This window comes from Bactrocera dorsalis, chromosome 2, assembly GCF_023373825.1.
Source record: "Bactrocera dorsalis isolate Fly_Bdor chromosome 2, ASM2337382v1, whole genome shotgun sequence".
Lineage (NCBI taxonomy): Eukaryota > Metazoa > Arthropoda > Insecta > Diptera > Tephritidae > Bactrocera > Bactrocera dorsalis.
In genome coordinates this window covers 39,446,508-39,471,253 of record NC_064304.1, presented here as the reverse complement: position 1 = coordinate 39,471,253, position 24,746 = coordinate 39,446,508, and the positions used below count along the sequence as shown (strand labels likewise).

The 24,746-nt window shown below is 36.0% G+C and overlaps 1 protein-coding gene across 11 annotated transcripts in view; it reads right to left on the bottom strand.

The window, feature by feature from the left end:
- The window catches only part of LOC105222126 (tyrosine-protein phosphatase 99A), a 508,627-nt gene that overhangs the window by 99,774 nt on the left and 384,107 nt on the right, over nucleotides 1-24,746 (bottom strand). The window contains exon 1 of one of the 11 annotated variants that reach the window (XM_011199326.4): nucleotides 8,190-9,021. The exons of 6 other annotated variants lie outside the window; for them this stretch is intronic. The gene's annotated coding sequence lies outside the window, so the exon portion shown is untranslated. Of the gene's footprint in view, nucleotides 1-8,160; nucleotides 9,022-24,746 lie in introns of those variants that run through there. 4 more of the 11 variants (XM_029548643.2, XM_011199323.4, XM_011199325.4 and 1 more) reach the window with 4 other exon arrangements.

The following is a 24,746-nucleotide window of genomic DNA, read 5'->3' as shown; positions in this document are numbered from 1 at the left end:
ATGTATATATTCATAGAACAAAAAAAATCAAAAAATTGTAATAGTATGTTACACTAATGATGTTTAGTGCTGCGCAATTATGTTGCTAGAAGTAATTACTTGTATGTTACAAACATTATGTAAATTAACATAACATAGTAAGTAAAGTAGTTGAAGCAGCTTAGTAAGAAGCAAGCAATGAAACACTTTCGCTTCCCTTTTCGCTAGAATTATGATCATTACCTGACACATCGCACACATTGATGTGATTAACGCTAAAGCAAACCAGTTACGAAAGCTTGTTTGTAGCATTATTTTTTGCAGTTGTTGTTTTTATTTTCATTACAAACTAGTTGCTCTTTACACGCTCTATAATAAGCGCAACCGCAAGTGTCTTCTTTGCATATGAAATGCTCGTCAAATGAGCTTATGTAAGTCAAACCAGTTTTTAATTTGTTTCAATTGTCCGTGGAACGTAAATCACACGCTAAATAATAAAAGGTTTCTTTATTACGCGTTGCGTGGGTTCAAAATTGCTCGTAAACGAAAAAAACTATTTAAATGAGCATTTACAACTGATTGAATGGTATTAGATTTGCTGTAAATAGTTATAAAAATATACCAAATTTAGGTAACATTTGCTTCATTAACTTGAGGGCGAACTTAAAATTGCCAGTTTGCAATGACAGATAGCTGTCAAAAACAATTGATTTACAGACAAACAAAATTGACATTCATTATGACGGTTAATAGGCAGTTAAAAGTTTATAGATAATATATACTTATATGTACTAAGTATATAATTAAAATTCATTATTTATGTACATACAACTGTATTTAGGGCTCATACAAAATATAGTGTGCTTTGAGGTATGGTGTGTCCTAGAGAGATAGCCGTCAAATCAGCTGTCAAAGTAAACGAATTCGCTTGACATTCAGTGTAATTTTGCAAATTATTGCGCAAAAAATTACAATCGAACACTTTTAAAAATAACTATTGTTTATGTGTTCAATGGTTAAAAGTATCCATTGAAACTGTTGACTTAATTCAACGATCCAATTGGTACTCGATGGAAAAGACTATAGGAACATGATCGGAACACTAACTGGTCACAGTCTGGGGCTGACAGTTCGAGAAGACTGCAGGAAATTCTTAGAGCAGGGCGCCAGGGAAACAATGGAACATCTCTTGTGCACTTGTCCCGCATTGGCAAAGCTACATTGTAAGCATCTGGGGTCTCCACAGTATGACACACTGGAGTAGGGCGTAGACTCTGTTACAATTCGCGTCAAGCGCAGGCATTCTAAACGATGATTACTTCTCTTGGACTTAGCTAGTGATCTCCGTCTGGTATCGCAAAGGACCAAAACTGGTCTTCGACCTCTGGTCTGGAACTTACTTAACTTAACGTACATAATTTAACGATCTTATGTAGGTGGACTTGGTAATTCACCACCAAAGTTATATGATTTCATGCTATACTCTGTGTTGAGGCAAAGTTGAAGGGCGAGTCTTTTGTAAAAAGGAGCTTTAGACTACTGGACTACTGAAGTATTTTTTAGGCAGAAGTAGCAGCTATTAAGGTAGCAGTAGATTTACTGCTTTGCAGTGAGTTTCTTTCAGGAAGGTGAGCGTGTCGTGGTGTACAGCAGAACGGCGATATCAGCAATGAGCTGGCTAATTATGCGCTCGAAGTCAGTCCAGGAGAGTTTGTCCTCACCGGAAATATGATAGCATCATGCCTCCTCATCATTACACTTGTTTCGGTGCATGATCATAGCGGATTCGCTGGAAACAGCATGGCCGATGCGCTAGCATGATATCCATACCTAGCTCTCTTCCGAGTGGGAATGAGTCGGATCTCCGTTGTCAACTTGCGCTCTAGCACTGGTCCTGAGGACCTCACGTGCGCTTCGCAGGCGTTCATCTATAACCAACTCCTAAGCGACTGCCAGATCTTTCTGATCTAGAGCAGAATGTAAGGGATAAACAAAGTACCTTTTGCAGCAATGGTAAGAGTTCTAACTGTACACTGTCCAATAATAATAAAAATCTATTCGGATGCAAATTAGCAGAGTTGTTTGAAAGAAGATGAGGCGGAAAATTCAGTCACTTCTCCACAATAGTGTAGCCCTTGCAAGACTGAGACTGAAAAAGCTCTGTACTCTTACCTTCGAAGAACCGGAAGACATTAGCCGTCTCAGCAAATTTCTGATCGGTTCAAAGAGCTTTGTTTATGGCGCAATGAGGGTTTTTAAGACAAATTTTTGTAAAAATTTTAAGTATCATAATGGACCACCCAAGTAAGATGCCCTTTTTAGAGGTGACCATTTAAGCTAACTCCAACATAATCTAACCTATCTATAAGATATATCGCTGAGGTATATTTCAAGAGACAATCGACTAGCTATGAATTATTGTTAAATATAATATTTGTGCTCTTTCAGGGGAAGAACGGAGAGCAGCGTCTCAATCAGAGAGTTTTATGCTTTAATCTCGATTAAATGAATATAAGATTGATTTGTGGTCTAATTAGAAAAAAAAACTAATGATACAGAGAACTGACGAATAAGTATTATTGAGTTGAAAGATGAAGGAAGATAGGAATTAGAAAAATGAGGAATTTCGATTTCATAATAAGTTTCTTTGCCAAAAAGAGTTAGACGTCGTTGAAGGATACGCAATCCAACGAGTATCAATTAATTGAGTTCAAATTTCATTTGTCATCAAACTTGCCACAATATGGAAAAACTATTCCAGTTAAATAAAATAAATTTAAATTAGCCACACTTTACCCCTGTAGCCATGATTATCAGCGCAACGATTGACAATTACTTGTCATGTGACAGTATTTGCGTGAAGTACCCCACAACAAAGGAAGCGCCACCACAATTGGGCGGTGATTGGGGCATGAATGGCAGGCCAAAACTGTCAGTCGATTGATAAAAATCAAATTGCCTAAATTAAATTTAAGCGGCAACAAAATGAAATTAGTCGACTTCACATGTTGATTTTAGTTTTGATGGTTGAAAATGCCATTTGTTTTGTTGTTGCCCGCATTTATGCTATTATATTAATTAATAATAACAAAGTGACTTGCTGTTTTGCCGTTTATGGAAATTGCATTAAAAGAACGAGCGCAATGTTTATGGTTTGAATTATTTTAATGAAAAATGAAATTCAATTGTTTGCCATAGAAAAACAACGGGAATAATTGAATAAGCTTATAAGCTGAGCCGGTTTTAAATGGAAATTGCAATGCGAATTTAAACGAAATTCAATTAGTTTTGTTAAAAATGAAATTTGTCTTTTAATGCGAATTGCTGGCAGAGAAGTTGGCTGCAATGGTGTTCTTTGAAGTTAACTGCAAATTAAGTTTGTTTTGCGTCTATAAGACTCTTGCCAGCAATTAGTACACATATTGAGCTTTCTCATTGGATATGTGCGTATGTATATAAAATATTGTATATATGTACCTACAAATATAAATATATGTTATATATAGGTACATAAGTATATTCGTATCGGCTCATTGAGAAATTTCAAGCGCATTGCCGCCGCCGCGTCGCTTGATTGTGTAGTTCTTTATTGCTTTTGAATATTGACATAATTTCTTCATTGCTTTCGCCATTCGCTTTTGTTTATTTGCTTTCTTTGCGCTTCGCCTTAATTTACAAATTTTATTTACTTCGCTTTGTTCGCTTTCTACACTCATACATACTCTGACTTCACGCTTTCTTGTCTTGCATTTGTTTACGAAAGTTGGTGGAAAATATTTATAAGCGTCAGTTTTGTTTAACAGTAGTTTTTGTTGTTCTTAAATTTGTTTATGTATTACACATATGAAGCAAAAGCGGAAAAAACTGACGTTTTAAGTTCATGCCCCCGATTAGACAATGCATCCATTGTTTATAAATACATATTTTATTTGAAACCGGAATATTTAGTCTAATTTTTAGCCAACTATGCGAATTCACTGACATGTTGAAAAACTGTGCTTTTTTTCATAAACTCATTTAGAGTGAGTGACCAGATATTCATCATATGCCAAATCTTGGAAAAAACTCGTGATAAGAGGATCGACATTCACCCACTCTTCGTCGACGTTAAATCTGGTTCTGATAGCACGAAAAAGAGCTGCCTTTATGCCGCGATGTCTGAATTTGGTATCCCCCTGGGAAGTACATCTCCGAGTCGTTCGATACCAAACGAGGCTTCAGACAAGGCGACTCCCTATCGTGAGACTTATTTCATCTACCGCTGGAGAAAATAATTCGAGCTGCAGAACTTGATAGAGAAGGTACAATCTTCTACAAGAGTACATCTGCTGTCGTACGCCAATGACATCGATACCATTGATCATACCATCCACTCCGTTAGTTCTGTTTTCTCTAGTTTGAACAAAGAAGCGAAGCAAATGAGTCTGGTAGTGAACGACGGCAAGACAAAATATCTTCTGTCATCAAACAAACAGTCGTCGATTTCGCTCTCACGTCACTGTTGACCTTGAAGTCGTACAAAATTTTGCCTATCTTGGAACCAGCATTAACGTCAGCCTCGAAATCCAACGCAGAATAACTCTTGCTAGCAGGTGCCACTTTAGACTGAGTAAGCGATTGAGAAGTAAAGAGGAGTTCACTCGACGAACTCGAAGATCAAACTGTCCAAGTCGCTCATCATCCCTGTCGTGCTATATGGTGCAGAGGCAGGGACGATGACAACATCTGATGAGGTGACGTTACGAGTTTTCGAAAGAAAGGTTCTGCGGAAGATTTATGATCCTTTGCGCGTTGGACACGGCGAATATCTCTATCAAAGGAACGATGTACGAGACATACATTGACTAAGTTCAGCGAAATAAGAGACAGCGTCTCCAAGTCGATCGAATGAATAAAAACACTTCTGCTCTAAGAGTATTCGACGCAGACCCGCTGAGGCAAGTAAAGGGTGAAGAAGACCTCTACTCCGTTGGAAATACCAGATGAAAGAAATGCTGGCTACACTTGGACTCACCAATTAGCGCCAAATTGTGAAAAAATAGAACGACTGACGCGCAGTTATAAACTGGCCACAAAAACCGGTATTCGGTGTATACACCAATAAAGAAAGGATACTGACATACGCAGATGATACTGAAATCGTAAGCCTGAACAAAAGGGCAGACAGCGCAGCCTTTTCAAACGTAAAAAGCAAGCAAAAGTGGTTGGTCTTGTGGCGAATGAGGGTAAGACAAAGTACTTGGAGGCCAAATACAAAGATTCTTCGCATCTTGGGAGCTATGTCTCTGTTGACAGCTATAAATTCGATTAAGTTAAGGGTTTCGTATATCTTGGAACCACCATGAATTCCACCAATAACGTAGGACTGGAGCTCAAGTCCAGAATAACGCTTGCCAAAAGATGCTTCTTTGGGATCGGTAGGCAATTGAGAAACTAATTTCGAGCGACGATCTTTGTCGACGAAAAAAAATTACGCGCCATCCAATGGAAGGACCAATTGCATGCGACCTTTCCGCACTTGAGATGTACAATTGGCGTAACCTCGCAAAAGAACAGACGAAACTATTCTTCCGTGCTCTCGGGCTAGATCGACCCTCGGTTCCATCATTTTCTACCATGATGGTTACTTTGACAGTAGAATTATAAAGTTAAATTATATACTAGCTTATGATTATAAGCTAACTATATAGATCTGCTGGTTTTTTTTGAGGTCGCTTTAACTGCTTCTCTACGTACGTAGTACCCCAATCTGATTGAATTTTAAAACTTAAATTAAGACCTCAACTTGTCTCAAGTTTTTTCGAGTAAATCTTCTTATACCGATTAATAAACTCAATTTTGTCATATGTTAACACTGAGAGCCGTATTCTTCAAACCCTTTGAGATATTTCTTCACATTAGACCAACTTCATATGTTGACATTACAACTTCTAAAGCAGGAAGACAACATTGCTGCTGTGTCTCGTTATAATTGGAGAGCCAAGATTTGTAGTTTTTTTCTTACAAAACTTTTTGAATTCTTAATGAACTTCATGGTAAGCTCTGCAAAACTTTGGCACACACAAATAGCGAGACTTTTCGTCAACAATTCACATTGGTCTTGTGTCTGTTGGAAAGGTCGCCAGAGGCTGAAAATATGTCAAAGGTCATACAACCCATGAGGAGCTATTGTGCACACATAAACTCGTGCTCACACATACACTAGCGTCCTTGCGTATGTGTGTATATGCATTGGTGGCTGCTGCAGTGCATTGCCATCAGATTTGCATGCCTATCTCCAGTATCGCAATGCGGAAAATGCGGTCGAACGTGGCAGAAAACGGCGTGTAAGTGCAGCTGTGTGTCTGTTTTTGTCGCTATGTAGGCTGTGATGTGCAAAAGCAAAAAGGACTCAACAACAAGGATACCGAATTTGACAGCGAGCGCACACGGAGCACAGCATTTTGACAGTTGTGCTGTGGCAAAGAGCGCGAGAGCGCGAGCAAGTGTGAGCGTAGTGGTTGCGCGAGCGCAAGAGCGCGCGTGCAAAGTGAAATGTCAGAAATTAAGGCGTTTGCCCTTTGCATGATGACTAAATTTAATTCTGCGAATCTTGCTTTATCATTTGTTGTTGTAAAAATTGTTGTTTTTTTCTGCTTGGGTTGCCATTGTTCAATGCAGCTGTTATATGAGCTACAATTTCGCACACAACAAATATTCTCAATTATTTTTTTGCTGTCGAGCTTTATTAATAATCTATTTATATATCACTTTGGCAGCTTTTTTTTTGGCTTTAACTGTCGGTCGCCGACACTTAATTGATGTCAACTAATTGACATACTCCACTTTGTATGAGATTTTGCTTTTTATCAAAGTCTCGCCTAACCTCAGCTGTCAGTTATGTGTATGTATGGCTGTGTGGACTGTGGCGATTAATGTCAATAAGCGATTTTCCTCGATACGGAACAAAAAATTATTGTGATAAAAACAACAAAGAATGGCAGTTATTTTTAGATAAGTATGTATACACATACATATATATATGAATGTAAGTACATATGTATGTATACGTTATATATGTAAGTATTTTTATATATTTTATGCCAATCAGAAAACGCTTGAATGGTAAAGATAAACAAGAAAGAAAGCAGCAAAGAACATGAGAACACTAGTATGCCACTAAGAAGAACTGAAAGCAGCAGTAAAATAAGTTGAAATAGTAAAAGATACGAAGCAGACTCTGACAACAATGGGAAGAAGTAGCGGCAAACGCGTTCTCAAGTTAACGATCAAGCAAAAATAATTGCATGAAACATTTTGTAAACATAAACCAACACCGAGCAACAACAACAATAACAATAAGTAGACAATTGCTGCTTCCAATGACTTCGCTTGCAGAGCGAATTCAACTCTAAACACTGTATGTGAGCACACATTACAAGAGATAGAGCGAGATGACGACAGAGCACGTGCAACACGCGGCATGCGGCAGCTGCATGCGTTAGAGCAAGCTGTATGCGAACTATAATTATTGGCGACTCTTTTATTACATTGTGTGTGTTTTTTGTTCCGGACTGCAGTATTACTGGTGCCAAACTGGTACTTTTCGTGCCCGGAGTTGACAGTTCTTTTTATTGATTTCTTCAAAGGTACACAAAAGCCCACTGAAATTTTCGTGCAGCAGCAGCAGCGACTTTTAGGCGACAGCGCCGGGGCAGGGCAGCGCGTTTTAGGTAGGCAGGCAGCAGGAGCGTAAGAACTTTTATCAACAACAGCAACAACAAGGCACAACGCCTGTCCTGCCGTCTGCCAATTGTTGGCCACAAACAAAAACAAAACCTAAATCGACAACAACAACAAAAGCAGTCAGCTGCATCACTGAATTCTGGTTACCAAGCGCCAATTGGGCGTGCAGTCCCACAGGCTGCTGCACAAAATGCGGACTTTTTTCGTTGGTCCAATGCAGCGTGTGGGCTGCGCGTTGCAGTTGCTATTGGAAACTCAACACATTATTGCTTTACTTTATTAATAACAGTACTTAGCACGGCTTTTCATTCACTTTTCACTTATTTTAGGCAACTTTCTTTGATAACTTTGGCATTTTGTTGCTTCACTCTGCTTCACTTGGCTTCACTCTGCCTCACTGGCCGCAGACAGCACCGAAAGCAGCCAACAAAAGCATTCGTATACGCACATACATACACACTTTTGTTGAAATCTGCATTTATTACCATTTGAATTGACTTTTGTTCCGCTATACCGTTATTATTGGCCAGCTAATTTTCACATATCCACTTAGAGGCGCTCTTTATTCACATAAATTGTGTGTATTTTAATGAAATTCTTTTCGCCTTTGTCTTCTAATGTGTACACTTTAATGTTTTACACTCATACGCGCACAACAACAACAACATGGGCACAAGCGTTGCTATAGCGCACACTAACGTTCTGTCTGTGTTTGTGTATGTGCGTGTGTGTGTGTGTGTGTGTGGGTCTCTCTGTGACAGCTTCCTTAAATTGCTGGTTGCAGGGCGGCTGATTAAGCGCACGAGAAAAAAGTTGACTGCATGCACCTCCTGCTGCTTGGGTCTCTACACAACAACAACAACAGGCTCAGCAATAACAACAATAATCTACACTAAACTTTACTTTTCACCGTTAATTCACACACTTTTCGTTACTTTTCTGCACTTTATCACCGAATTAATGGAACATTTGCCTCAATTTTGCGATTTTCACATTCATCCAAACTGCGGATTTTGCTCGATTCACTCGAATTTCGTGCACACAATGCGAAAAACGCCTTTGGGAAGAATTCATCCACGAATTCTATATTTGTGTATATCCAGTCCTCCGCACACAATTCTTCACTTCACTTTGTACAATTGTACGACAAAACCAAAAAAAAACACGATTCACTTCTCTTCGCTTCCTCGTTTTCGTATGCTATGTATGCGCTGCGCAGCGTTTGTGAGGCACTAAACGAGTCACTCTGCAGCGAGCATGTGCAGATTCACTGTTGAGCGGTGACCGTAGTCCAGCAGTGCGGCGAAATCAACTGTGCGGTTAATTCGCCGCTACCGACAGTTATTTATTTGTTGCTCCAGTGCCTGTGCATTGTTGCTGTTATGTATCTTCTGTGTTTGTGTTGACTTGTGATTCTCTCTCGCTGTGTATCTGTGTCTCAGCTAGTTAGCTGAGAAGTCATGGGCGATAAATTCGCTCTCGCCGTGACTGGTCTAATCGGTTGTATGTTGAGTTGATAACAAATTTGTCTGTTTACAAACTTAACGAAACGAGGCGAAACGTTTGCACTGTAGCAGCTGTGTTTAGTTGGCACAACGAATTTTCTTTAGCAAAGCAGTTGAGATATCAATAAGAAATAATATTGTACATGCACATACTATATATTGTATGTATATATTTTTGGAAATAATAAATACTAGCGGTACTTATTTTATTTTTTTTTTCTATTACCTCGTGTGTGTTTTGACGTCCAAAATCACTATAATTTTGGCTATCATTTGGCTTAAAACTGCAAAAATTAATAGATAAACGATCGAAAAGTAAAAAAAAATAAGGTTATATTTTTGTGTGTAGTTTTATTATTAAAATTTTTTTATATCACAATTTATGTGTACAATTATTTTAATGTGTGAATTATTATTATTTTTAAAGATAAAATTTGGTTAATTCAAAATAATAAAATTCAAATTAGTTAATATTTTTTAATAAACTCTTTCATAAAATACATTTTCCAACTGTTTATTTAAAAAAAATACCGTTTTGTAACTTTTTCGAAAGTGATTCCGAAACACAACAATTAATAGGCCAAATTAGTGTTTAATAATATTAAATCAATACAAAGTATACAAAGTAAGGAAATATAAGCAAACTAAGTTTTTTTTTAAATAAAAAAATAAGTTTTAGTAAATATCCGTTTAAAATTATTAAAATATTCGAAGTATTTATTTGAATTCGTTGTTATGTGTAATTTATTTAATAACTATATTTTATAAACAATTCTGAAATACTTCTTACACTGTCTGCTTACTTTGTCTCTTCAACAGTGGTACTAGTTAAAAAACTTAGACTTCCAACTTTGTAAAAAAATAAAATTCAACTAAAATTTTTTAGTGCAAAAATCGAAAATTGGAAATTTAAATTTAATTAATAATTTTATATAAAATTTTTTTTACAAAAATTTAATAAAATTAATTTTTAACTTAATTTAAATTTTAATTAAAAATTAATTTAATAAAAAAACAAATTTTAAATTTTATTTAAAAATAAATTTTAAATTTTTTAAATAAACATTTTTAATTGAATAAACAAATTTTTAATTAATTATTTTCAATTCTTGATTTTTGCAACAAATACTTTTAATTGCATTTTTTTTTTAATTGAAAGTTCATTTTTTTTATTTTGTAATTGTTGTTGTTGTTGAAAATTAAATGTTAAATTTTTGATATTTGGAACAAAATTTTTTAATTAATTTTTAACTAAAACTCAAAACTTAATTAAATATAATTTAATTAAGATAAAATGAAAAAAAATTAACTTCCTATATTGAAAAAAAAATCAATTAAAATTTTTTATTGCAAAAATCGAAAATTGAAATATGTGTAGATTTAATGTTTTTTGAAAATTGGAATTTAAGTTTAAATAAAAAATTGCTATTAAAAAAATTTTAATTTTATTAAAAAATTTCAATTCAAAATTTTTATTCCAAAAATTGAAAATTTAATTATTAACTAAAACTGACAATTTAAAATTAATTTATAATAATTATAATTAAAAATTTAAAATTAATTTATAATTAAATTTTCAATTTTAGGAATAAAAATTTTAAGTTGTAATTTTTTAACTAAATTCAAGTTTAAAAAACTTCTGTGAAAAATTTTTATTGTAAAAATAAAAAAATTAATTTTAGTGTCAAAAGTAGAAATTTAATTTTCTTAATCTCAAAGGGTTAACTGAATAACGCATTTTTAATTTTCAAACTCGAAATCAGATTTCAAAATTGAAAATAACATTATTTTTAATTTAAAACTTGGCGTAAAAAATAAAAAAAAAAATATTTTTCAAATCAAGAGGTGCAAGGAAACGGGAATAAAGGAAAGTTTAATATAAGGATCAGAAGTGGATGGATAGAAGTTAGAAATTCAAAACTACATATTTTTGAAAGTAATTAAATATGAAAAACAATAAGTGCTAAGCTAAGTTCAAATTTTATTAAAAATAACGTTTCCTTTCTCAAAGATGACTATAATGGTAGAACTTCAGCATAGAAGCCCGAAATAATTTAAATTTAATTTCAAAAACATATTTATTTTAAGTTTAATAATAAATTTGCTATTTTTATATATACATACATATTTTTTTTATATTTTTCAATTCGTTCTTTAGGATCAACATTTAAATTTTTAACTTTGAATTAAATTCTTGGGTTAAAAATTTATTTTTAATTTTTCGTTTTTGGTAAATTAATTAAATTTTCAATTATTTTTTTATTTTGCAAAATCTAAGTTCAGAAATTTAATATATTCCAGAAGTTTTGTGGGGAGTCTACGCTATCACGTGCACAGGTATTTGAATGGCATAAAGCATTCAGTGCCGGCGACGAAGTAATCGAGAACATGCCAATTTAAGGGTTCAGTAGGGTAATCTGGCCTGTTTTTTTGAATTTTTTTTTTCATAGAAATTTTTATTCTACAATAGAACTTTTCTCACATATCATAAGGTATATCGTGTAGTATATAAACAAATTTTTTTCGGAATTTTTTGATGGCGTCTGTCGGAGAAATGGCTGGGTGAATGAGATGGGTTTTTTCACTGGCGGACACGATTTTTCATGTTTGGATCTGAAACACAAAAAACCTAATTTATACTTAAAAAGTATGTGAATGGTTATCGTCCCTACTAGAATCATGAAAAAATATTGATAAATAAAAAAGTAATTAACGTTTTTTTTTTAATTTTTCCCCATTTTTTTACATAAATTTTGTCATAACATTGCCAATAAATTATAAAATTATATAGGGGCGATAGCCAGGCGTTTTGTGAACATTAAAAAAAAATTAAGCAAATTGGCTGAGTAGTTCGACCGGAATCATGTCCGCCAGTTTAAAAAAGTGTGTTTTGAGAAAAACGCGTTTAAATTTTGAGATGTGCACTCCGAGCGCTCCGCCTTTTTTAGGCCTTTTTCGAACCTTACAATGGTGAATGTGTTTCTACATTAATTCTAAGGGTATAAGGGAACAGAAAATGCAGAACAAAAAAAATTAGAAAAAAGATTATCCTACTGATCTCTTAAAATTAAAGAAACTTTGTTTGAAAATCTGCGATGTAACATAGGATCTCAAAATCTCTTATAAATGGACCCAATACATTTTGGTTAATGTTTTGGGTATGAAATGTGTCAATGCTAGACCCATTCAAAAAAACCTGAATCGTTTGCAAAAAACTTTGAGTAACCGTCGTAAAAGAGATGCTTGGCATCGTAGCTGCGGGTCCTTCATTCAACAAACGCATCATTACTATTAAATACATTTGAGTTCAGGAATATTATGTCGAAAATGTTCAATAACCGACGAATTGCTCTCCAAAAATGAACCGATAACGAAAAATCTCGCCAAAGCCGCTCAAAACTAATGGTGATGTTCATCGTTTTCCTTGATTACCGTGGTGTGGTATACCATGACAAATAATTGGTACTACTTAGCTGTTTTGAAGCATCTTGGTAAGGCAATCTGTCACAAACTCCCATTTTTTTGGACAGAAAAATCATGGATTTCGCACCACGATAATAAACCTTCACATTGAAGTATGAGTGAGACTGTTTTTAAATTTTTTAAATTTGGTTCCCGGTATTTTTTCTGTTTTTGAAACTGAAAATCTTTTTCGAGAAATAGGTCTTGAAGCCATTTAAAGACATTCGGGAAAGAAGGCCATACCAGCCGAGGCTTACAAAAAGTTGCTTGAACATTTGTTTATTCTTAACATAAATTTTATAAAAAAATATTCTTGAAACTTAATTCCAGTAAGGCTCATATATACATATGTATATATATATATTATTAAAAATTTTTAACCTTTTCGTATTTCAGCAGTTTCCTTAAGCGGTGAAAAACTTAAACTTTTGTCCCACATTTTCAGATGTGATTCTACATCTTTGATCGTTTGAAAAAGTGTTTTAACTAGAGTTAAGAAAAAACATGTCGCTGCCTTGGTAATTTTTATATTCTGAAGTGCTTATAAAACATTTGTAAATCTCACTTTACTTTTAGAACTCGTATGCTGAAACAGGGCTGACAAAATTAAAATAAGCCACATTCCATAAGCGCATGAACACGAAGGTGACATATAATTGCTTCCAAAAATAAATGTCTGCATGTTTAACCGGTATATTATACCTCCTTACTAGGCGAATTATTAATAAATTATGCAAGGCAGGGATATTAGGTAATTAATTTGTTATCAACCAACAAGCCTGCTTTCTTCTACACCAATTTCATTACTACAACTACTTGGTAAATCTACGCAAATCACACAGGTGCATGCAATATAATCGTTTGACACCATGGTGTATCGATTTATGAGCATGTGCTAGTGGAGTGTGTGGGAATAAAAACAAAAATAAAGCTGAGAGTATTTAAGTGGTTATTCACGTCACCATTGCACGCATTTTCATTATCATTTCATGTATGTTTTACGCTAATGGCTTTGCGGAAGTGATTAAAAACCCCATTTAGGTTGGGGTTAAGTTCGGAAGCAGTCGAAATACTGTAGATATCGTAAGTTTTTATAGTCAGCCAAGAGGAAACTGTAATAGTCGGCGTATGGAACAGGAACAGTAGAAGTGTAGGCCGATTTTGTATACATATACTTAAAATCATATATTTTTCAAAACAGGTACGCACTTCTTACATATAAGTGTATATAAAGGGTGATTTTTTAAGAGCTTGATAACTTTTTTTTAAAAAAAAACGCATAAAATTTGCAAAATCTCATCGGTTCTTTATTTGAAACGTTAGATTGGTTCATGACATTTACTTTTTGAAGATAATTTCATTTAAATGTTGACCGCGGCTGCGTCTTAGGTGGTCCATTCGGAAAGTCCAATTTTGGGCAACTTTTTCGAGCATTTCGGCCGGAATAGCCCGAATTTCTTCGGAAATGTTGTCTTCCAAAGCTGGAATAGTTGCTGGCTTATTTCTGTAGACTTTAGACTTGACGTAGCCCCACAAAAAATAGTCTAAAGGCGTTAAATCGCATGATCTTGGTGGCCAACTTACGGGTCCATTTCTTGAGATGAATTGTTGTCCGAAGTTTTCCCTCAAAATGGCCATAGAATCGCGAGCTGTGTGGCATGTAGCGCCATCTTGTTGAAACCACATGTCAACCAAGTTCAGTTCTTCCATTTTTGGCAACAAAAAGTTTGTTAGCATCGAACGATAGCGATCGCCATTCACCGTAACGTTGCGTCCAACAGCATCTTTGAAAAAATACGGTCCAATGATTCCACCAGCGTACAAACCACACCAAACAGTGCATTTTTCGGGATGCATGGGCAGTTCTTGAACGGCTTCTGGTTGCTCTTCACCCCAAATGCGGCAATTTTGCTTATTTACGTAGCCATTCAACCAGAAATGAGCCTCATCGCTGAACAAAATTTGTAGATAAAACACATTTCGAACCGAACACTGATTTTGGTAATAAAATTCAATGATTTGCAAGCGTTGCTCGTTAGTAAGTCTATTCATGATGAAATGTCAAAGCATACTGAGCATCTTTCTCTTTGACACCATGTCTGAAATCCCACGTGATCTGTCAAATACTAATGCATGAAAATCCTAACCTCAAAAAAATCACCCGTTACATATGTATAAAGTCTACAGGCAGTACATGTGTCGTCATATTTGTTAAATGCGATCTAAAAAAAATAATAATAGCTCATGGTTATTTTTGGATCAAAGTTGACTAAAATTAAGACCAATGCTTCAGTTATCTACTCAAAGTATGCTCCAAATTGACTTTCTATGTAAAGTAGGACCTGAATCTGGACTATAGATTCTGTCATTTTAAATATATATATTTAAAATTTGTTGAATCGAATTTGGAACAAACCCGATCAAATATTTTATGACATAATAAATTTAATAAAAAAAAGAACGCTATAATGCCTATTGTCCAATTTTCATCCAGAACCATAGCGTTAATTCGAAAACCAAATCAACAAAGTGCTCTGCAGCTCTCACAAAGGCGGGTTAATCAAAAAGGAAGAGTTGAGATGTTTGTATCTCATCTTCTTTCAAACAGCTTCTACAACTGGCATACAATAAGATGCCAGTCATCGCGTGGGCGAAATGAATTCTGAAGGTTTTAATAGCGATATAAGGCATTCATTTGCTAGCCTTGAGCGTGCGGTTAATGAACTTACGTAGAGTATTACTGTTCTACTACTAAAGTGGATAGTCACCTCTCTATCTATCTATCTATTGACATCATGATAGTAGCAAAATCGGTTTGAAAAAGGCTGATGTAGTAAGGAATCCTGAATCCAATATTGATGGATAGTTTTCTGCAGTAGATTTTGTCACCAACCGGCAACTCTGCTTTAGCGGCTTCTACCTACCCACATATCTCTCAAATGTATGTGAGCTGGGAAAATACCGACAGAGTTTGGTTTCACGATTCCATGATCCAGAAAAATCTGGTATGAACTCAAAGCGTGTGAGAATTCTTAAGAGTATAAAAATAGAGTCTATTAGAAAGCCAATTTACTTCTATATCTATATGTCTTCTGTGCAGAATAGCATTAAGTGTAATGGTTGGTGTGTACCTTGGTGTACGGTTCAGGCAAGCTAAGGCAACTATATTACCTTAGCCACCATAAACCAACATAAAGTGCTTTCGAAAGTATTTTCGAATTTTCCAAAAACTAATTGTAACTATTCCACACAATATTAGCTGTGCTTTTGAGGTAAAAAATATATTGGAGAACTTCCTTCTTGGCATGACTATCTAAACCGGCACTAAACTTATACTCACGCTTGTCTATGTGTGCGTGCATAGTTGTACTATTAGCGCCATATTGGTTATTAACATGAAAGTCAACATACATACAAACAAATATATATTTAAATATTATACAAGAATGGGAGAACGGAGATACTACATAATGTCGCCTGTATGTTGTTGCTGCATTTTAACAAAGTCTCTTTGGCGCATTTATTAGCTTTTAATGGTGGGACAGTGCGCAGCTGGTGAATTAGCGTACTGATGGTGACCAGACATGACAAAGTCTAACAAGTGTCTTTTATTGGGTATTTAGTGCTATTTAGCAGTTATCCACATAAACTTAGAGCATATTTAATTTTTATATTCAAATGGCGCAAAGGACTTTGTGAACTGTCAGCGGTGGAGTCCGTTTCGAAATATGTGTTATGTGTGTTCTCAGTGCAGTTGATTTGCTGATGAAGTCTTTTGCGACAATTAACTTCACCAGTTAATGGTTTATTATTGATTGTGTGAGCGCTTGGTGCGCAGTTAAGAGCGTTGCCCCAACATGACATTTAATATAATATTAATGATAGTCTGGGTGAGGACGCTAAATATGGTGCCATAGCCGAAAAATTATGCCTGCAGTAAGGGAACTCTCTGTTGTAGCGGGTGGAACTGTTCAGATTAACAGCGAATTGTAGTCTTCTGTTCTTACAATTTGTAGTAAACGGTCTTAATCAGCCCACTGGTCAATTAGATATCCGTCTTTGTGAACTATTGTGATTTCAGCGATCGTCAATGAATAATTGGTTCAATGAACGTGAAAGATCACAATATGTGAGTCAAAATGATTTGACATACCGATGGGCAGAAAATATTCCCGGTAATTTTTACCCCGCTTCGACTGTATTAAGGGGCTTTTACACACTTAAACTTGTGTGCAACTTCATCCCATATGTCAAAATGACGCGAAAAGTTCGTCTGGTATTTTTTACGTTGGACGTAACTTTAAACAACAAGTTTGCTTGAAGTTTTGCTGTTTCAATTCAAACACGGCTACTGAATTAATTGGAAATATGGCAAAACTGTTTTGAGAAGTCTACTTTATCAAGAACACAATTGAGTGGTATAAAGCATTGAGTGAAGGTCTCGAGGTCAACTAAACCTTGGTTCTTGCGAGTCGTTCATATCTCTCTGATAAGTATTGAATAAGTGAAAGAAATAGCGCTTGATAATACCACCAGAAAAAAAGAGGATCTTAACAACTGTTATCTATCGACTTCTTACATTTTGCTTAATATATTGGGTATTAAGCATGTCAATGCTAGATACGTACAAAAAGATCTGAATCTTTTGTAAAAACAACGTTGACTAGATAACGGAAAAGAGGTACTCGACAGTGCAGCTGGGTCCTTAACATCATAAATCCATGTTTACTGGTGACTAGACGTGGCCTTAAGAGATGAATGTCCAAAAATCTATCGAATAATAAAAATACCGGACCCCCTTGATGCCTAGCAATACTGAGATTAAATCGCTTTCAATAATCGACGAAGCATTTAGACCGTATAACAAATTTGTAAAGCCATCCGTCAGTACTGCCTGTACTAGTAGTACGGGAGTCACTAAAAGCGATAGACGAATCAGAGTAAGTGTCAGTGAAATCATGGGCAAGAACACCGAAGTAAAACCCGCATGCCTTTCACACGGTTTCGAAAGAACTGCAGGACGATTGTTGGTCTAAAGACAGGTCACAATCTACTGGCATTACATGCGAGCCGGATGAGCCGTTCCCACGACAGTCGGGTCTAAGTAATCGGAACGGACCCAGACTTTTTTCTGCGCAAGGACTGTCAACTCGGCACCATTCCCCGAAATTGCTTCAGGAATGCTTTAAGAAGCTACAAGAACAACAACAGCCGGATGAGCATAAGTAACGAGGACACATTCAGAAAAAGCAGGTCAGTAGATATGAGAGAGACGTTGAAACCCCACCTATGCCTCTGCCTAGTATTAACTAAAACTCATCTTAGATATCTAGCAGCTTCGTAGGTCAAGGCACTAGATGAAGCATCAAATATATATACAATATATATCAAGTCGTTCTTAAAGTTCCAAAAAAGCGTTGAGGAATATTTCATCTCAAAAATAACTAAACCTCCATCTAGCATTACTGTGGACCAGTAGGTCTATGTGTGGCATGACAGCTGGTCAGTATAACGTAACCAAACGTAATATCGATTCTAGCCAAATCGTCTGGTTCAGTGAAGATTTGACTACTGAAATGTTTCAACCTCAGTCTAAGGTAAGCTGGACACGGAGGAGATACTTCGTACAATGAAATATAACCTTAGGTTGTTACTCGCGTCACATTATCAAAGTAGCATATGAACTTGGAGGTCAATAATCTATTGTATGAGTGTAAAAGTATTCAAGAGACTTTCTGAAAGGTACTTTTAAATTTTTAAATTGGAGAGTGTTATAAACCGATGAATAATAATGAAAATAGATATAATATGATAATGAAATATAATTACAGGTTTCCGAATAAATCGACAAAGTCGTTTGAGTTAAAAAATACCAGATCAAACTAAGCGTTATTTCATTTTAAAAGCATAAATATAAAATTGTAATAATAAAGCAACATTTTAGCTTCCATAAAATCAGGGTTATTAGGAAAAGAAATAAATTTTCCTTACCAAAAAAATGTAATAAGAATGAAAAATATACCCCTCAAATAAGCAAGCTATTTTTATACACCTTTCCAAACACTAATTAATTACGGCATACCAACAAAGTTATTGCTAAAAATAAAGAACCTGTGAAAGAAGGGTGTTGGCCGCAAACTCCAGTAATTTTCCCAAGGTTGAAAAATCTAAGTGAGTCTAAGCGTCATTATGCGTTTGGGGGCATTGCGGCGAACCGCAAAGTAATGTTGCAGCGCTTGTCGCCGTTTAGGGGTTAGCTAAATAGCCGTTAAAGTGCAATAAAAAACAACAACAATAAGAGAGAATTCAACATAAAAATACGCCTACACCAAGGTGCGAGCAGCCATGCAAACTCATTAAAATAAACGTTAATCCAAGAAGTGGTAATGGTAATGGGGAAAGCAAGGTAGAATGCCGAGGGGGAAAAAGTAATAAAAATAACAACAACAATCAAATATGCTAGTACATGTTGTGTAATAAAAATATTTGTTTCGGAAACGTGAAAATTGTCAGAAACATAATAAAAAAACAACAACAAACCAGAAGTATTGTTGTTAAGGCGCAACGCCTTAAGGTAGGCTACAAAACAGGCAGCAAGTACGGGCGCTGACAACAAGTCAAGCGAAGTCAGCATGAAATGAGTGGCGAAAATGCAGTGAAAATGTTTGATTGTATTTTTGTGAGACCAGTGCTACATAGCGCCAACAACAACAACACACACACACACAGTAAAGCTCATTTCCTCTCATTTACATCGTTACACCTCAACGGCGTCAGCGTTTGGCCCCACATTTGTACGACTGCAGTGAGACGCGTACACTTTGACGCTGTTCAGGAAATGTTATATTGCGTAAGCGCGGCTCGCGCAACAACAATAACAATTAGTGTACACAAAGCTGTGTTGCTTGTGCGGCAGGTAAAATTGGTAATTAGCGTACTTTTATGGCAGACTGTGCGAGTGTGCTTTAAGCGGATTTTCATTGCAGTTTCGGTAGGTTACTGAAATTTCCTTCCTTTGCCTTCATCATCATTTTCGTGTACCTTGTATACCTTTCCGTTTGGTGTGTGTTATGTGTTTTAATTTTCAAAACATAAATTCTTTCCGCCGAGAGCGAAAATTTATAATCGGTTACAATTTCGCATAATAAATTGAGAGGTAAAAATAGCTTTGAATGTGTTTGCATAGGCGGTAGGGTAATTTAAGAATTTTAATATTTATTTTACCGTGCGCTTATAAAAGTATTATTGAAGAGTGAAAATCAAATAAAACGAAATATTTCGACTTTTAAACTTAGATTATTTATAATTTTTTCAACCCGATATGGCATGGATGGTGTGTGACTAAGATAACTCACACATACCACGTGCCTAGTTGTATGCTTTTATTTTTATTATAATTTGCATACTAACTGCTTGTTTTTGGTTTCTACTGGAAAAAATTATATCTAAATATCAAATTATGCTTCAGCACATTATTTGGCTGCATGTTTTTAATATTTGTGCTAAATAGTAAGAAAAACTGTGGTTCTTCACATGATAAGCACACGTAATCGTTAATTTTGACAGAGATTATCTTACTAACTAACGAAAAGCTTATTCCTGGAAAGGTTTGAGGGATGAAAATTAATTATTTTACTTTCACTTAAGGAAAATCACTGTTTAAATTCAACTAGGTTCAACTACATTTCACTATAGCCTCTTATCAAGAAAACTAGACGTGAGAACAACAACAAGGTTAACGAGTTGAATCCGTTCAAAAGAGTATGAGTATAATTCATTAAAATGGCTTACGCGCTATCTTCAACGATATCAAGTTTAGTTTTGCGTATTTAAGAACAGATTTACTATTGTAAATGGCACAAAATTAGAAATGAAACGACAAATTTCTCTATTTTAAAAGCCTAAGACTTAAAATAAGTTATAATGGTGTATAAAAGCAAAAGTAATTACTGGTACATTGAGGAATGTCGTATTACCCCGCAACTTTACAATCAACCACAACATTTTTGGGATGGGTAAGATACCGGGAGTGGAAAAGGGAAGTGAGACGTAATTGTAGAAAAAAATGATCTTGTAGAACCCCAGGGGTGATCTAATGAGTGATGTCCAGAGCATACTAAAATTATTGAGAGAATACTTTTCCAGCCTGCTGAGTGCCAGTGAAAGCATATTACTAAAAAGTGGTGAGCCTGTTTATCCAATCGATGACGATGAAATGGACGTTCCATTGCCCGACCATGAAGAATTTCGAAGAGTAATTACCCGTCTGAAGAACAACAAAGCAGCGGGGGCCGAGCTATTCAAACACAGCGGCGAAGAGCTGAAAAGCAGCTTGCATCAAAAGCATGTCTGTCGCATATAAGGTTCTATCGAGCGTATTGTGTGAAAGATTAAAGTCCACCGTCAACAGACTGTTTGGACCTTATCAGTTTGGCTTTAGGCCTGGAAAATCAACAACTGACCAGATATTCACCATGCGCTAAGAAAATCAACACACACCACCTCTTCGTCGATTTCAAAGTTGGGTTGACAGCACGAAAAATGTTGCCTTTATGCCGCGATGTGTGAATTTGGTATCCCCGTAAAACTAGAATGGTTGTATAAACTGACGTTGAGCAATATCAAAAGCTCGAGAAGTACATCTCCGAGCAGTTTGATACCAAACGAGATTTCAGACAAGGCGACTCCCTTTTGTGCGACTTCTTCAATCTACTCCTAGAGAAAATAATTCGAACTACAAAGCTGAATATTGAAGGATAAGGATATTTAACGAAGACAAGACGAAATAAAACGAGGACAAGACGACTGTCATCAAACAAACAGTCATCGCACTCGTGACTAGGCTCCCACGTCACTGTTGACAGTCATAACTTCGAAGTCGTAGATAATTTCGTCCATCTTGGAACCAGCATTAACACCAATAACCCTACCAGCCTCGAAATCCAACGCAGAATAATTCTTGCCAACAGGTGCTACTTCAAACTGAGTAAGCAATTGAAAAGTAAATTCCTCTCTCCATAGACGAAGACCAAACTCCATAAGTCACTCATTATTCAAGTCCTGCTATATGGTGCAGACGCATGCACGACGACAACACCTGATAAGTCGACATTACGAGTTTTCGAGAGAATGGTTCTGGGGTCCTTTGCGGATTGACAGCGGGGAATACCATAGTCGATGGGACGATGGCAGTACGAAATATACGACGCCATTGACATAGTTCAGTGAATTAAGAGGCTACGCTGGCTAGGTCATGTCATTCGAATGGATGGAAGCACTTCAATTCTGAAAGTAGTAGTCGCAGTACCGGCCAGGGGAAGCAGAGAAAGAGAAAAACCTCAACCTTGTTGGAAAGACCAAGTGGAGAAGAATCTGGAAAATCCAATTGGTGCCAAACAGCGAAAAAGAAGAGGTTATTACCGCGTAACCGGTGTCTCGGCAACAAAGAAGAAGAACTAAGGATTCGAAAATTTACATTCTTACTATCATGGGTGTTCCTCTTAGTTGAGTGATCAGTATCAAGATCAACGATCCAAAATGGATTAAATATTGCTTTGTGTGAAACGGCTTCTTTTATTTAGATACTTTTTCTATAGTGTAAGCAAACAAAGCGATTATCTGCAAAGTTTTAGTTTATCCCTGGGTACAAAACGAAGTAAAGAAATCGCTTTAAAAATCTCCTTTAATCGTAAGACTCAAAGAAGTCGTGAGATTTAGCGAAAAGAACAGCCACTTACCAGAGTTAAAGTAACTTAAAAGTAATGTGCGAAAAGTATGAAATTGCATTACTGATTACATCCCAACAAGGACTGCGTTTCGAGGGTGGCATTCAACTCACGAATGTCTTTTATTCACTTTAAAGCCTATTAAAATTATACAAAAACAAATAAGTATTCAGGGAACAAATAAATGTAGTAATAAAAGGGCAAGTGAAATGAGAACAAAGGAAATGGTGTATGCGGTAGAGAAGAGCTTTGTTTGCGTTTGAATATGCACGTCGTGGGGGAGTGGCAGCTGCAAGCTGCTGATATGACACATATAAAAGGGAATTACGACAAAAATTAACAAGCAATATATTAGAGAAAATATTTTATTATTTGATATAATGGACGAAATTTTATTGTGCCCGAAGCGGCGCAGCCGCAGTCGCAGTCGCGTTTTTATGATAAACTCGTCATGTGCGCTGAGACAAAAGGCTCCGTGTTTGTGTGTGGTATGTCGTGGAAGGGGGCAGGCGAGTGTAATGGAAAAATACACAAATAACATACACATGTTTCCTTAGAACAAAGATGAACACACACACACACACATGCACACAAACGAATCATTGCGAAATATTTTTTAATAAAATATGTAATTTTATCTCATTTGGCGCACACATTCCGCTTGCCCACCAACCCACTTGTGTACTTAACGACCCATTATTTAATACCTTCTCGTATTCGTCGACGAAGGCAGTGAATTTGTTGTTGCTGCAATATATGAATTTTTACGACGCATAAGTAACGGACTACCAATGTGCAACTTTATAGATTCGACTGAAAAAGTTTATGTTTTTATTAAAGGCGTAGTAATAAAGAAAGCAACAACCAACAACAATATCAAGTGAAAGTATGGCCTTTAAGGGAGCGGGCGGCATCAGCAAACTGTGCAGTGCTGGCGGCAAGGGAAAAGTCAAAACATAAAAATACCGTTATGTCGAAAACAATCATGAGCCATCACTGACCATAACCACTGCAAGCAAAACAAGGAAGTACGTGAAATCAGTGAGCGCGGCGTGTATCAATCATTCGGTGGCATGTGTAGCCAATCATTCAGTCAGCACTGCTAGCGTTTTTTCTGCGCTTTTGAGGTCTATAAACCAGCTGGCGCTTGGCTTGCAGCTGTCAGCACTTTTATGTTTATAACTCCCACCACGCAACGCCCGTTTTGCTGTGACGTTTTTTTTGCGTTTTGATTACTTTATAAAGCATACTGGTGGAGACTGCTCCCACTATTCAGGGTAGCGGAACAAGCTGAGTAGCTTATTACCGCTTTTTCAGCTTGCTTTGTAAAAATTACATTACTTTTTCTTTAAGCAACCATTTCGTCAGGTGAAAAGGACATTAAAACTGTTTGCTGTCGTCTCAGAATTGGTTCGTAATGTATTTACAGCGTTATGTAAGCGGATTTTATTGCTTCATTACACACCAAATATCGAGATTGTAATCTTTAAATAAGTAAGTTTTGCAAACGGCACATATAATTTGCGCTTTCATTATTATTTTCGTGTTTGATTTAAGTGGGTAACCATTAAGGGCAAAAAATAGTAAGACTTTTTAATTTAAATGTAATATAGGTATATAATAATAATAATTTTAAGATATTTTTCAAGGTTGGTATGACTGTCAGTGACATCTGTTCCGAATGTCACATCAAACTAATGATAAGTGTCTAGTATACGGTGGTATTTCCCAAGTACATTAAGTGCATTCGGCGACTTTTAAGATGAGTCAAACTATTTAACAAAGAAGTTCTATTAAATTTTGTGTACAAAATCAAATTTGTGGTGCCGAAAGGTTCAGTATATTAGAAAAGGTGATAATTGTTTGTCCCGAGCAAGTGTTTTGATTGGTACAAATTATGCAAAGAGGGACGAGAAAACGTTGATGACGAATCACGTCCAAGACGGCCATCAACATCAATTGATGATCAACACGTCAACAAAATAAAGAAATTGAGAATCGACGATTAATAGTCAGAGAGCTTACTAGCATCGTTGGAGCACTGGAAGGATCACTGGATACCATTTTGATTGAACACTTGGACCTAAGAAAAGTGAAAATACAAATGTTTCTAAAACCACTCACTTTTTTCAAAAAACAGCATCGCCATAACTTCTGTGAAACAATGCTTTCTGAACACTAGGATGTCATGAAACGTATTAGTACTGGAAATGAGTCTTTCTTTGATGTACGCTTACGCCCTGGAATCAGACGATCCATCGGCTAAATATCGTGGCAAAAGTTAGCCGAAGACGAAAAACCCAGGTCAAAACTGGTCAAAAGTCAAGGTTGTGTTGACAGTTTTTTTCGA